Source organism: Pelodiscus sinensis, chromosome 13 (genome assembly GCF_052426305.1).
Source record: "Pelodiscus sinensis isolate ZL-2025 chromosome 13, ASM5242630v1, whole genome shotgun sequence".
Classification (NCBI taxonomy): domain Eukaryota; kingdom Metazoa; phylum Chordata; order Testudines; family Trionychidae; genus Pelodiscus; species Pelodiscus sinensis.
Window position 1 is genome coordinate 32,290,833 of NC_143064.1, and position 9,209 is coordinate 32,300,041.

Sequence of the window (9,209 nt, forward strand, 5' to 3'; positions counted from 1 at the left end):
CACCATCTGATTGAAATTATTACTCACAATGTCCTATGTGATTATTGAATTAAACTTACACTACAGTTATACCAGAATACTCAGACATGAACACCACCTAGAGGCAAGATAACAAATTAAACTATAAAGATTTATAATGGAGATAACCAAATCTGTGTGAACAACTTTGGCCTACCTCCAGTCACTGTGAAGCTGACATCCCCAAAGTATGGTGAATATTTTTGCAACTTTGCATCATACTTATCCTAGGAAAGAGACAACATCAGTCATTGATGACTGGAGGCTTATAGGTCACTCTAGAAGCATTACATTTAGGGTATGTCTCCATTAGGAAAGTATTTCAAAATAACTTATTTTGAAATAAAACTCCCAAAATAATAATTTTTCAAATAGTGCAACAAAGCAGCATTGAAATAGCTCAGAATTATTTCAAAATAGCGCATCCACACTGATTGCAACCTGCGTCGGATTTAAAGCCCCCCGGAAGCATTCTGGGGAGGACACCAGGAGGGTGGACACTTCCTGTGGCTGCTTGCTGAGGCTAGCTGAGACACGTGCTTACAGGGGCTCCTCTCTACAGCTGCATCTCACATGCCACTTCAGTGCCTACCCCCTCATGGGACACCAAACTCAGACCATGTGCTCTGGTAGCCCTTGCAGACACCACAGCACTCACATCATGGAGCCGGAGCTGCTGCAAAGCAGTGCCAGGCTTACGGGCCTCATGCTGCACCCCATGGCATAGTTCATCCAGACTTCCCATGTGCTGCTCCAGCAGGACAATGACCAGCCCCAACCGGAGGACCACTTCACCCAGGTCCTGGTGCTTCTTCCGCAGCAAATGATCCTCAATCCCCTGGACACCGTGGAACACTGCTTCTCACAGAGGGATACCAGTTCCTACTTGTGGGATAGCATCATCCTGCAGTGATGAGATGATCAGCAGTGGCTCCAGAACTTCCACATGCAGAAGGCCACCTTCCTGGAGCTCTGCAAGTGGCTCTCCCCTTCCCTTAGATGACAGGACACCTGACTGCAACCCACCATCCCCGTGCAGAAGCGCATCACCATTGCCCTCTGGAAGTAGCCGAACAGCTACTGCTGTATCAGGAACCAGTTTGGCATGGGGCCATGCTCATTCAGGTGGTCAAGGCCATCACCATATTGCTGCACAGATTCTTCACTCTGGGCAACATCAACCCCATTGTGGATGTCTTTGCCGCCATGGGCTTCCCCACCTGCAGGGGGGCCATAGACACATCCCCATCCTGGCTCCCAACCGCCGTGCCGCGGACTATATAAACAAAAAGGGATACTTCTCTATGGTGCTGCATGCCCTGGTGGACCACAAGGGATGCTTCATGGACATTAATGTTAGCTGGTCGGAGAAGGCGCATAATACCCACATTTTCCAGAACTCCTGCCTGTCCCAGAAGATGCACACCAGCACTTAATTCCCTAACTGCACCATCAGGGTCAGGGACATGGACATGCCCATGTGCATCCTTGTTGACACTTGCTCTCCTGGCTGATGAAGCCCTACATGGGCGGCCTGGACCCCACCAATGAGAGCTTCAATGCCAGGCTCAGCAGATACCGCATTGTTGTGGAGTGTGCCTTCGGCTGCCTAAAGAGGAGGTTCAGGAGTATCCTCACCTGCCTGGACATGAGTGAGTGCAACATCCCCTATGTGGTGGTTCCACAAACTATGTGAGAGCAAGGGGGAGACTATCCTCCTAGTGTGGGGGGAAGTGTCATGGGAAGGTGTCCCAGTACAGAGGCTGGAATAAAGCAGGCATCTCTAGGAACCTTTTGAGAAGGAGTGAGGGGTTCCTGTGTGGGAGCATCATGGAGCTGAGTGCTCTGGACTGCGCTCCATGTGCACAGGCTGTTGTACGACCCTCGGGCCAGGTAGGCAGAGCAAGAAGCATGCAGCCCCTCCCCTGCCTCTGCATGTGTATAGGGAAAGTTTATAGAACTCACCTTAAGTGCCTTTGCCAGGATCATCCAAGGCCTGAGAGGCATCCTGGGAGGAGGGGACTGGTTCCAGGGTGAGGCCCAGCTCCTGCTTGGTGGGCATGGTGACCTGACTGGCCTCCTCCTCCTCCTCCTCCCCACCCTGATGGAGGCTGATGCTGGGCATGTCCTGACTGGACTCAACAATGTGTGTGGGGGAATGAACAGTCCCTGCCTGCCCAGGATGGCATTGAGCTTCTCGTAATATCAGCAGATGTGAGGAGCTGTCTTAGAACATCCACTTTGCTCCCTGGCCTTGTTGTAGGACTGCTGGAGTGCCTTTATCATGCTGACATGGTCAAGGGTCCACATGTGCCCCTTTTCGGCCAGGCTGGCTGCCATTTGGCCATAGATGTCGGCATTTCTCTTACTGGTGTGGAAATCCTGAATGTTGGTCTTCTCACCCCAGACCTCAGTGAGGTTCAGGATCTCCATACCAGTCCAGGCTGGTGCCCTCTTTTGTCCCTGGCCAGGGGCAGCTGAAGGTGCTGTCAGAGTGCTGGCAGCTGTGGAAGGTTCAGAAGGAGCACTGGGGTCAGATGGGTGCTGTACGGCACAGGGCTGTGAAATGCCCACACATGCCACAAGCCCATTCCCTTCTGCCTGCTGCTTTAAGCTCTGCAGAAAAAGGGGAGCATTGGAGATATCAGGTCAATGTCAGAGCTGCCACAAGGGCAGCTGTGAGAGGCCTCTGGAAGCTAATTATTTCAAAGTAGCAACAGCTGAGCATCCACACTAATGATATTTTGAAATAAGTGTTATTCTTCATGGAAAGCAGGAGTTCTTTCAAAATAACAGGTTTGGTAGTGTGGATGCTCTGCTTGTTATTTCAAAATAACTCCCTAGTGTAGACTAGGGCTCAGAGCATCTTTGAGAGAGACAATATAGTGTTCTCCTCTTGCATACCCTTGGCATAGGGAAAACATTTGTGGAGGTACCCACCAGCAACTGAGTAAATCACCTAACTCCACTTCTATTTTAGTTGCTTTATTTCAGTAGGTATTAGATAAAATAAGGGTCTAAATGTATCAAAATGATTGTTAGTTAAAGCTTTATTGAATGTGACTTATGAGATCTATGCATGTATTACCTACTGTGACAAAGCTCCTGCTTATACTGAGTGGGTCCTGTGCATCCAGGTGGATTTGCTTGCCTTGGAGGCTTACAGCAGCCTTCAATTTTAGGCACCGCACCTAAGGTACATCTAGACCATGTTCTTTTTTTGAAAGGAGATATGCAAATCAGTGCCAAATTTGCATATCTTCTTCCAATTGCTTTTTCAAAAGCATTTTTTTTTTTAAAGTGAAAGCAGTTTAGATGGGTTTTTTTTTAAAAAGAATTCCCCTTTTTCAAAAGAACACCATAACTCTTTAAGGAAAAAGTGTTCTTTCAAGAAAGGGGGTTCTTTTGAAAAAACCTCCTAAACTGCTTTCAGTTTTGAAAAAGCAATCAGAAGAAGATATGCAAATTAGCACCAAATTTGCATATCTCCTTTCAAAAGAAGAATGTATTCTAGATGTACCCCTAGGCTACGTCTACACTGGCCCCTTTTCCGGAAGGGGCATGTAAATTTCACCAGTCGTCGTAGGGAAATCCGCGGGGGATTTAAATATCCCCCGCGGCATTTAAATAAAAATGTCCGCCGCTTTTTTCCGGCTTTTAAAAAAGCCGGAAAAGAGCGTCTAGACTGGCCCCGATCCTCTGGAAAAATTGCCCTTTTCCGGAGGCTCTTATTCCTACTTCAAAGTAGGAATAAGAGCCTCCGGAAAAGGGCACTTTTTCCGGAGGATCGGGGCCAGTGTAGACGCTCTTTTCCGGCTTTTTTAAAAGCCGGAAAAAAGCGGCGGACATTTTTATTTAAATGCCGCGGGGGATATTTAAATACCCCGCGGATTTCCCTACGACGACTGGTGAAATTTACATGCCCCTTCCGGAAAAGGGGCCAGTGTAGACGTAGCCCTCCTGTGGTGTGAGGGAGACCCTGGGAGGTATAGGAGTTAGGCTGGCGATGCAGGAGTAAAGGCTGGGATGTGTGAGGGGCTCAGACCAGGGGTATAAGTACACCAACCATATGTCCTGGATTTTCCAGGACAGTCCTGAACTTAAATGTCCTGTCCCAGTGTCCCCATGAAGTAGTGAAATGTCCTGGAAAGCCCTGGGGGCTCGAAATGAAGCTAAAAGTGGCTATATGCTGCTGTTCCTCCTCCCACAAGATACCGGAAGTAGCTAGACGCTGCTTCCAGCATTGGTGCTGTGCACGGCTCATGAACAGCAGGGAGCATGCATGGTGGTAACTCCACCAGAGTAGAAAGCTTTGAGGCTGGAGCTGTGCAGCCAGGTCTGGAGTGGAGGGACAGAACCAAAGCTGCGCAGCCAGGTCTGGGGCAGAGGGACAAGACAGGAGCTCTGCAGCCAGGGCCAGAGCTCCCTGGCTGCTGTAGGAGTGCCACGTTTCAGCCTGTGCCCCAGCCTAGCAGAGCCAGTGGCCCTTTGCCATGGAATGGGGAGCCTCAGCTGGAGCCCCTGGCGTGACCAGGAAACATCTGCCCCGGCACAACCCTTCCCCTGTGGCAGCTGAGCAGGGTGGACCCAGCAATAGAGCCAGCCCAGGCCCAATACCCTCCCGTGGGGTGGGGCCCAGGGGTTCGAGGGCTCTAGCAAGCCGGGCAACCAGGTTGGGTGGCAGCAGCAGCAGGGAGTGCGGCCACTCCTTTGACCTCTTGCACTTCCTGCAGCTGCCACAGCTCTTAATGCAGCCGCTGAGCGCAGTGAGTGGTGTGGGGCTCCCAGGGGTGCGGGACGGAGGAGGCAAAGGGGCTTGGTACTATATGGGCCCCCTCACTATTTCTCACTTGGTCTGGCGTAGGGATGTGAAGAACTAGTTGACAGGATAGTTGACTAGTCGCTTCCCCTGCCCTTTGCTGCCTCTATCAGATAATGGCAGCAAAGTGGGGTGGGGGGCAGGAAAGAGGAGGTACTTGAAAGCAGCAGCGCCACAAGGAGCCCAGGGTGAGCTGCTCCGGCTGTGGCAAGCCCGGCATTAGGCTTCTCGCAGCATTTCAAAGTGGCAGCGCCTCTCGGAACCCAGGACCTGTGCAGCACTGCTGCTTTGAATGCCGTGGAGAGCCCAGGATTAGCTGGGGACTCCAGCTGACCCAAGGCTCCAAGCAGCTTTGCTACTTTGAAATGCCACAAAGAACCTAAGGCCGGGCTCCTCATGGCATTTCAAAGTGGCAGCGCTGCACGGAGCCCAGGGTCAGCTGGGAGCTCACCTACTGACCCCAGGCTCAGTGCAGCGCTGCCGCTTTGAAACACCATGGTGGCACCACACAGAATCTGGGGTCAGTGGGGGAGTCCCTAGCTGACCCCGGGCTTCAGTGCTTTCGCCTTTGAAGTGTTGATTAGTTTACTGTTACCCAATACTTAACATCCTTAGTCATGGCAGCAACACAGTGGCATGAAGCAGCCCAGCTTGTCAAAGAAAAACCAAAGAGAGACCTGCCAGAACCAACCAGCAGGGGGAAACAAAGCCAGGGCTCAGAGGTGCTACCCAGGTTGGCCTCCACAGGTGTATGAGCTGTCTGTGAGTGGCTTGTGAATGTCAACAGAAAGCCCTTCTTCTCCACCCTGCTCTCTTGGACAAGAGTTACTGTACTAGCAAACAGCACGTTCAAGGTCCAGCAACAGAACTCACTTTTCCTCTCACCCCCCACAAGCAGGGCTCCAAGGGGCTCTGGAAAGGAACTCTAGGATAAAGAGTGAATATCACCCTTTGGAAGAAAGAGGATTTGGCTGTGTTCATGAAGGATAGGTCTATTAATGGCTATTAGTAGAAGCATCCTCTGCCCAGGTCTTTCCTCCCCTCCCATGGGCTCAGAGCAGCAGGCACTGGCCTCCCACCCAACTTGGCATCCTGATGGAGCCGCGCCAAGTTCTCTCGCCCAAGGCAGGCATTGGGGGTGGGAGGCTGCAGAGCCAAGAAGAACTAATAGCCACTCTCCAGCTGGTGAATGATTAATAGGCAGTGGTGTGTCAGCAGCAATGAAAAGGAAGAGGGGAAAAGCTCACCACAAGACAACATAGGTGGATGTCCTTCCCACCCAGCTCCAAGCACTCCAGAGCCTCAGGAGCTTGGCCCCAGCCCCGGCTCCACATCACTCAGCTCCCACCCGTGACCACCTGCAGGAAGTTGCTACCAGGCCAAGTGGAGAAGCTGGACTTTCCTTTCCAAGCCACCGGCACAGCCCAGCTTGTACAGCAGAGACCCCCGCACCCAGGAACCAGCACCAGTTCCCCAAGACAGCCTCTGTCCCCATATGCCTCCTGCCCCTGCACACAGCACCACCACACACACCCTCTGCCCCTGCACACAGTGCCACCATGCACACCCTCTGCCCCTGCGCACAATGCCACCACACACACCCTCTGCCCCTGCGCACAATGCCACCACACACACCCTCTGCCCCTGCGCACAATGCTACCACACACACCTGCCCCTGCACACAATGCCACCATGCACACCCTCTGCCCCTGCGCACGCCACCACACACACCCTCTGCCCCGCACACAATGCTACCACACACACCTGCCCCTGCACACAGCGCCACCACGCACACCCTCTGCCCCTGCTTACAACGCCAACACACACACCCTCTGCCCCGTGCACAATGCCACCACACACACCCTCTGCCCCTGTGCACAATGCTACCACACACACCTGCCCCTGCACACAGCGCCACCACGCACACCCTCTGCCCCCGCACACAATGCCACCATGCACACCCTCTGCCCCTGCCCATAGCACCCACCACGCACACCCTCTGCCTCTGCGCACAGCGCCACCACGCACACTGTCTACCCCTGCCCACAGCGCCACCATGCACATCCTTTGCCCTTGCCCATGGCGCCACCATGCACACCCTGCCTCTGTCCACAGCACTAAGCCCAGGGCCCCCCACACTGTTGTGCCATCAGAGCCTACTTACACATCCTGTCCCTGGTCACAACACTACCACCCACATCCTACCCATAGTGCTCTTCCAGTCATGTGTGCCTCTTGACCCCAGTACTACCCCAGCAGGGATAGGACTTCCTGTGGCAGGTGGGCAGGATCATGGGCGATACTAACATTTGATTGATGGTGGGGCCCTTATACTTTGTGTCCCCATTTTTGGTTCAGGACATATGGTCACTGTAGATATGAGGAGGGACTCAGGGCAGGGGTGTGAGGAGATGCAACAGTTAGGGCTGGGGACAGGAATGTAGGAGTCAAAGCGGGGTGCATGAGGGGCTCAGAGCAGGGAGTATGAGGAGGGGGCTCAGAGCGAGGGCTGGGTGAGTACGTGGGTGGGGGTTGCACCTATCTCTGGTCTCTGAGTGGTTTTTCCTGTTTGCTGACTAGTGAGCAAACAAAGTGCACACGGTGTGAGCCTTCCTTTGCTGCCCTCCCCTGGGCAGTAGGAGCCCAAGTAGGCTCTGTGCTTTGCCTCGCTCTCTAGCCAACAGAAAGAAAAACACACTCAGCCATGGGGTAAGTACAGCTGCAGCTCCCCTCCCCCCAAAATTGCAGGAGGTGCTCAAGGTTGAGGCAGTCTCAGACCCCCCACCAGGCTGCCTAGCATGGAAGCCTGCAGGCAGTCCAGGGAGCTGGGCTGAGAGAGCCCTGCCTCTCCCCCTGCAGCTGAGTGCCCAAGTCAGCCAGTTTCTTGCCGGAGCACTGCACTGGGGCGTGCTGGCTTCCTTCCACCTCTGAGAGGTAAGTGATCTGTGTTGGGGAGCTATTCTGAGCAGGGCCTCCCTTCATCTCTCCTTTTGAAGCTCTTTCACTGTGGATAAATAATGAAAGAATGATTCCTTCCAATTAGGTGCCCTAACCACTGGACCATAGTCATTCTCTCTCATGCCTCATCTTCCCTCCCCGATAGTCAGAGAGAGAAAGTCATGCACTCAACATGTGCAGTACTTTACTTTTTTGATTTAAGTACACATCTGAATATGATGCACCAAATGTCCCTTTATTTGGCTTTACAATCATAAAAGGCAAGAGCCAGTTTTGCACCTGGCAATTTTTCAGATTTAGAGATCATTCTGAGATTTAGACTTACATACCATCTAAAGAACTTACTTAGGGTCAACAACACCCTTTATAATGACAGCCAATCTTAGCTTTTCACTGTCTGTGCAGTAGTATGTTAAACACTAAAGCTAATGGCATGACAATCTGACTTTCAGATATTATTGAGCTATAAATGCATTCTGGGATGAATAAATTATAGGCATCACAATAAGTTGCATTTGAAGGGACAGCAACTGCATGCTTGAAAACAGATGGCCTTAGTGCTCTGAAGAGGCCTGATTGTGTTGGTCAAAGTTAAGCAGATTTGAGTGTGGTTGTCTTTTAGGTTAGCTGTTTCTCTGTGATCATAATGGCTGACATATAGATAAAATACGGATGCATCTAACAGTGGGTTCCAGCTTCCCAAAGCTTATGCCCAAATTGTGACAGGACTCCTTGTCACAGATATCAATTATACCACTGAAGGGTATGCATGTGTTCATTTTAAACAAAATGTGGTTTGGAAAGTAGGTATGCATAAAGAAGCATGCTGTGGCTCACCACCCTAGCAACAGCCTAGAAAAGGCCAAGGGGAGGGGGGTGAACTCAACATGTGGAGTGGAAAAGTACAAGCATGTGACAAACAAAGCCATATATGGAAAGGTTGAATCTGATTGGTTTAGAAGTTTGTGTTATGTAACCTGTAACCATGTGCTATAAAACAGCAAGGGGAGGGGCTCCTTGCTCGAGGGGCTCTGGCTGATTTTAGTACCAGGGGCTTTCCCTTTGTGCACATTGAATAAAGTATTGAATTGAATTGAATAGAATTGAAGACCCTTGATTCTGCCCGGCACCTGACTCTCTGGGAACCACAAAATCCCAACACCACATACGAACGTATCTATGATAAATTGCTGAACTGTAGAAATGTTCTTTTTTTACATGTTGTGGAATACCCCTCTCCCAAAATTATATTGGCCATGATGGGCAATATTTAGTGCTAGACATGCAATGGGGTGCGTTTTTTTATCTCTTCTGAGTCCTGTGCACTAGAAGAGCTATGTTTTATTAGAAGATAAGGGATGCCCTCTTCCTTTCTAGTAGGATAAAGCTTTCATTCCTTGACTGATTGTGAAAC